Source organism: Watersipora subatra, chromosome 8 (genome assembly GCF_963576615.1).
Source record: "Watersipora subatra chromosome 8, tzWatSuba1.1, whole genome shotgun sequence".
Lineage (NCBI taxonomy): Eukaryota > Metazoa > Bryozoa > Gymnolaemata > Cheilostomatida > Watersiporidae > Watersipora > Watersipora subatra.
In genome coordinates this window covers 65,540,229-65,547,090 of record NC_088715.1, presented here as the reverse complement: position 1 = coordinate 65,547,090, position 6,862 = coordinate 65,540,229, and positions in this window count along the sequence as shown.

The following is a 6,862-nucleotide window of genomic DNA, read 5'->3' as shown; positions in this document are numbered from 1 at the left end:
ATGGCGTTTTAAGTTTTATACTGTATAGGTGCAGCCTCTCAGGGTTTTTATCTTTACTTCTTCAATGATTTATTGATAATTATTGATTTTGCAATCTATATATATTTCTCAAATTCTGTGTGACGTCGTATGTCTGCATTCCGGCTATACATGTAGATCTTAAAACCTTGATATTAAAATACCACGTATTGATGGATTTTAGCTCACGATGAATTTTGAAAACATTGACAGTTTCTTCTCCGGATGCTTTACAACTGAGCTAGAATGCCATAGTGTTCAAATAGGTTTTCGTATAACGGATATACCATGCGCATGCTAACTATTTTAGTCTTGCGTCCACGAGTTACGATGCTCCTGTTCAGAAATATTTTGGGACCTAAGTACATACACCGCGATGCTTATTTGTCTTTTTTCGTTAAAGCTAATCCTTTATCTCGAACTTGAAACTTGGCGATTTTGTACTGATTATATACGCTTCCAAAATATATACGTTGAATCAACATTTTGTAGTTGACATACTTGCTATTGATTTTACATCTACATTTGGTTCGCTACTAATTTATTCCATCTGCTCAGAAGACTTTTTCCAAGCTACATTATGTTTTTTGGGTTCTGATTTGGTACTTTGCGTTCCACAATCATTAAATACGAACAAAATCTTTGTTCGTTTAAAAAATCTTTTATGTTATTTCTTTTAGTTAAAATTTAAAACATTTTTTTTGCATGAATATTTTTCAGTTTTTTGTTCAACGTTTATTTTAATAGCGATATAGTATATTAACATGCACAATTTCCTTTCCTCAACAGACGAATAAGGCGAAGTTCGCTAAAAACGCTTTTCACAAAAGTTCCTATCAGTGCTCGCTTTGAATAATATATATTTAGATTTACATTATTTTACTACATTCATAAACTTCTTATAACTTTTGAAGTTTATAATATAAGTTTTTAAAGTTTGTTTCATTATCGTTATTTCAACTTGCATTTTTTAAACATAATTTGAGTACCGTGTTTGAAGTTTAAACATTATTCATTTTTTATCACTGTTATTATTACTTAGTTAGCTTTCAATCTTTATTATTAATATTAATTTTGCATTCAACCATATGTGGCAGACACTGTTCTAATAAAATTTTAACCACAAAATTCTACCATATTTTGTCTTTTTTTTATTAATTTGTGAAATACATGTATTCTCAGAAGTTACACAATGTCTAATGCCTCCAAAAAAAGAACCTGTCCTGCACAAAATCATTTCCTCATGATATGAAGTTTGAAAATTACTGTTGTTTGACAAAGTTTTAAAACCTTTACAGTTGTTTTTATTTTTCTCTTAATTTATTTCACCTACGTAAAACACTTCTCTCATGATATGTAGTTTGAAAGTTAGAATGGGAAATGTTGTTATATGTTAAAGACAAATCAATTTTCTGTCGAAAGACCTTTTTATTACCCAGGCAATGCCGGGTAGCACAGCTATTAATTTATAATACTCCGTTTAGGTTGTTGCTCATTTATAACTATTACTGAAATCTGTTAACTTTGCGTAACATTTCCTTTTTTGCTTTCAGATACGAAGTATAGTGAGTTTTTACTTTGAAGCTAAGTATCATTTGTTTACTTGGCACATGTATAAAATGTGAAGTAGTAATTTAATACTTTGCGTTTATTCAGCTGCTTTGAAACTGCTGACATCTACCAATCAGGATGGTCAACCGTCTATAACGGATGAAGAAAAAGGTATGCTTAGCGTTTGCCTACTTCACAGATGAATTTGCACAAAATATTAGTAGATTTTCTCAGAAAGTGTAAATATTTTTTATCATATGCGATTGTTTTGGTGTTTAATGCAATCTGACTGCAAGGATGTTTCAACACTGAAATTGGCAAAACATGATCGCGATTAAATTGCTCAGAAAAAATATGCGTGTGAAATGGCACCACTAGTTGCTATCGTTGCTATTGTTGCTACCGTTGTGATTATTTATTTAGTTATTGGGGTCCAGTTGCAATGTTACATATTTTTATTTTGTCCGCCTCTTTTCAACAAATACTATTAAAATTTTGTGCACGTTTATTTCTAATGTGCATGTGGAAAGTTGCAATTCTGCCATTAAATTTTAAGGCAGGCATCCAACAACCCACAAATAATTTTTCGTGAGCACTTATCAGTGTTTCCATCTCCATCAAGCTCACACCTTGTATGTGCATTTAAATATTAGCTCCCATTTTACCTGCAGCGAGAACATGAATCCAATGTTGCTCTTTGATAGTTTCGCTGTGATTAGAACTCATTGCTTTGTCTGCAGCTGAGGCTTAATCTTGTGCATGCATCATTTACTTGACGCATTCATACAATTTATCTATTTATCCTAGATTTAAAGATTTGGGCACTTGAAAGAACTTTTATTTGGATTCCAAGAATGTTATGTATGCTGAATATGGCCAACTTCTTTCCTTTCTTCTGTTGCAGCTGCTCTAATGCAAGCTCTTGGAACCATCGGCTAACATTTTCAGCAAAGGATATTTAAAGGGTTTCATCAAAAGTTAAAACTATATTTACTTTGTAACGGCAATAAAACTGTTTTTAAAATAAACAAGTATCACATAATTTGATTGATTTACTAGTCTTCAAGCAGTTTGTGTAGCTGACCTTCAATTTGCCTTCAGTTTGCTTGTATGCAGGTTGATGTAGCAGCTCACAGGCTAGCCTATTATTAATTCAGCCATATTGATTGACATACAGTGGCTCAGAATTTTGTGACATTTAAAGTTTTCTCTGATCAATAGTCTACAGAAGGTCAAAAGATGAACATATGATTGGTAGAGAACCTCAAAAGCTTTCATCTCTCAGTGTTCTTGACAAACACCAACTTTCCAATATGATAACCTTTTCTCAACTATCAATTGTTTCAAAATATTTTCAAGATGTAATCTTCAAGTCATTTGAGTTGTTTTGTTGCTTTCTCTCAAAGTTACTGCTTTCATTTTTTCATTTGTTCTCTCTTGCACAACTACAGGTCTTTATTTTCTTTCCTTTCTGCAGCTCAACCTTTTTGTAGCTACAGCTCACTCTTTCTGTAGCTACAGCTCAATCTTCCTGTAGCTACAGCTCAATCTTCCCGTAGCTACAGCTCAATCTTTCTGTAGCAACTGCTCAATCTTCCTGTAGCTACAGCTCACTCTTTTTTGTAGCTACAGCTCAATCTTTCTGTAGCTACAGCTCAATCTTCCTGTAGCTACAGCTCACTTTTCCTGTAGCTACAGCTCAATCTTCCTGTAGCTACAGCTCAATCTTCCCGTAGCTACAGCTCAATCTTTCTGTAGCAACTGCTCAATCTTCCTGTAGCTACAGCTCACTCTTTTTTGTAGCTACAGCTCAATCTTCCTGTAGCTACAGCTCAACCTTCCTGTAGCTACAGCTCAACCTTTCTGTAGCTACAGCTCAACCTTTCTGTAGCTACAGCTCAACCTTTCTGTAGCTACAGCTCAACCTTTCTGTAGCTACAGCTCAATCTTCTTGTAGCTACAGCTCAATCTTCTTGTAGCTACAGCTCAATCTTCTTGTAGCTACAGCTCAATCTTTCTGTAGCTACGTACAGCTCAACTCTTTGCATCTTCAGGTCTGTTTATCTACCTGCCTTAAAAAGAGTCAAGTGCACCTTTCATTATTTTAAAGCTATCAAATAATTGATTGTTTTAAAATATTGAGCGGAGTCGGTGTACAGCAATGTATAGCGGCGATGTACAGACTTTCTGTTTCAGACAACTAACTCTGTCAGCTATATTAAGCAAATTCTTACGCATAGAACTTGACTTTTAATAATTTTACTGTTTTAGCCTACATGACTCTAATGGACTGTTAAAACATTTTTTTTAACAAAAAACTGGTCAACCGATAAAGTTGAAAGACAACTAGTTGATTTGATAAACATTTATTTTGTTGTACGTTTAAATGAGCTCAAATCAACGTGATAACGCAGTGTTTGTAACCAAATAATAATATAGCATGAGCTGAACTATTTGTCAAGAAAGGTATTTCTACATGTTGGGATTCATCTTATCAACATTTAAGGAACTCCAATGACAAGCACCTGCTCTTTTACATTAAATCTAAATGTAGATTTGCTTCCCTTGCATCGGCAGCAATCAACGATACACACAGAAAATATTGATGCTGCAGTTTACCCAAGAGTTCAAAATAGAAATATCTACTTTTATCATATTTTAAGCTAGTAAATGAATTATAAAATTAAATGAAACTTTTGTTAGCAAAATATTAAAACATATTTTCTTAAAATTTCACAAACAATGTTGTCACTGACATTACAATAACATACGAAGGCATCTACCAATCCCAACAGACAGGTAATTTTTATAGCGATACTAGCTGTACTACCTGGTGTTGCCCGGGTAGTAAAAAAGTATTTGGAAAGAAAATTGATTTGTATTTAACATATAACAACATTTCCCATTCTTACTTTCAAACTACATATCATGAGAAAAGTGTTTTGTGTAGTTGAAATAAATTAAGAGAAAAATAAAAACAACTGTAAAGGTTTTAAAACTTTGTCAAACAACTGTACCTTTTGAGCTATTAGCCTGGCATATTGCCAATGGAAAATTCCACGAAGATAGTTAAGGGGACACTATAGCCAAAATTTAAAGGTTGACTTGCAACAAAATTCACATTACAGTTATTTGGTATCAAAAGATTCACCATGTCTTACTCTGTTGTGTTGTAGGTGCAAAATATGTGGGAATGTGATTACAAGCTCTTAAAAGTTCAAAAATGAACAGTTAATCGCAGCCACAAGAGACCGCCGTAGTTTGGATTCTCTTTCCAAAACGGCTCAAATATGACGTAGCTGTGGTAGATAGTTTCTGTTTACACTTTCATGCAACCTTGTTCGTCGAAATATTTTCACAAATATACTTCACGCATTCAATAAAACTAAGTCTATTGTTCGTACGCGTCTATTTTATCGTCATTGTAATGCTGTCACTTTTAGCAGTGATATCTTATAACTTACCGTAAAAATTCATTTAATTTTTTAACCTTAGCTCGAAGGAGTACATATCATTGTCTGATAATCATGACGAGCCTGTTGGTCACCTGTGATAATCGAAAAGTGCTGCAAAAATTATTGTCGAAGTATTGGGTCACATGATCAGATTACGACTTGATGATTAGTTCAAGCCGAAACAAAACTGTAAAGGAACGAGCATCTATATTTGATGCGGGGTCTTCGTTAAAACCCGAAACTACCCGAAAAACCTGAAAAATTATATTGAGCTTTTCATTGGCCTTTCAATTCACGTGAGAACATATGTGACAAGACAATAACCAAACTGTCATGGCTACGTCAGAGAAATAAACAGATTTCAATCTACGCCGGCTTTTCGTTTTTGAGCTTTCAAGAGCTTGTAATCACATTTCCACGTATTTGGCACCTACAACACAACAGAGTAAAACATGGTGAATCTTTTGATACCAAATAACTGTAATGTGAATTTTGTTGCAAATCAACCTTTAAGAATTTTTGTCACATTTTAAATAGTATCGATTTATGATCAAATGAAAAATAAAAGCTAAATTAATTTATCAAATAACAAACATTTATCCCAGGTGTATGAACCAGAAAAGTTCACTCTGTGGCACCATTATATCATAACTGTAAGTCTGATTTTAAAAAATTCTTTAGAGAGATTTATCTCTAATTACCGAATGTTAGGAAATTAGCAGACGTGTGGATGACCAGGAAGCTAGTGTTCAGCTAGGGCCTAATTTCCACTTGCTATATCTATATATATTTCTCAAAGTACGTCTGTCATTCCGGCTATAGCTATTATTAGAACAGCTGAGCTGGACAATGCTGAAGTAATGTAACAACATGGATTAGTCATTAGAAGCCTAGCCTTATTAAACATGAAAATTACTTTTTACTTCAAAATAATCGTATATTCAAAAGCATTGAAGTTGCTACGTAGCAAATGAGTTGTGAGGATTTTCTAGTCACAATTCTGTTCATGGGGTTGCATCCCAACCTCCCAGCACAAATGTTTTAGATCTTAACATAAATCAACTCACAAATATCATTCATAGCTAACATGAATCTAATGAGTCAATCTGTGTCTGACAGGTCTCTACAAAATCCATAAAATTTAATTCTTGCATATTCAGCAAGCTACAAATAAACATGACAGCAAAGGTTTATGTTGGTAAAGTTACATAGATTTTATAGAGAGTGGGTACTGGTGAATATCACCAACTAAGATAAGGAGGAAGGTACCCGGTAGACTCTGGCTGTTTGAATATGACATGAATAACTTGCTAAACTCTATGAGACATAGATGTATATGAAACAATAGAAGAAGCTCCTAGTAGAGCTTGGTACAGTAAAAAGCAGTCCATGGTGCTTCTACATAGACAAGGACATTAACTTTTGGTCCTGCTTGATAGAGCAAGATACAAAAAAGGTAGAGAGAAGATACAAATGCATAAATAATCAAATGGTCGAATGAATGAATGAATGAATGAATGAATGAACGCATGAATGATGAACGTATATATAGAGCAACCAGTACACATAGATTACTGTTGTTTTTTATGCTAGATAGAAATTGGAATAAACAGTTAAAAATGCAATAAACTAACCTGGTTTAATGTTTAGCCAGAGAACTGTATGATAGTTACAAAGAATCGCCTGTTTCCTGTTAGGCTTAACATTAAACAATTCGGTAATGAAGGAGTACTGAAAGGGAGTCTGCTGAAAATTGATACATGTGTCTGTTACGTAATCTAAGATTTCATCTATGAGTAACGATGGCATACCCTGCAGTGACTTACACCCTATACTTA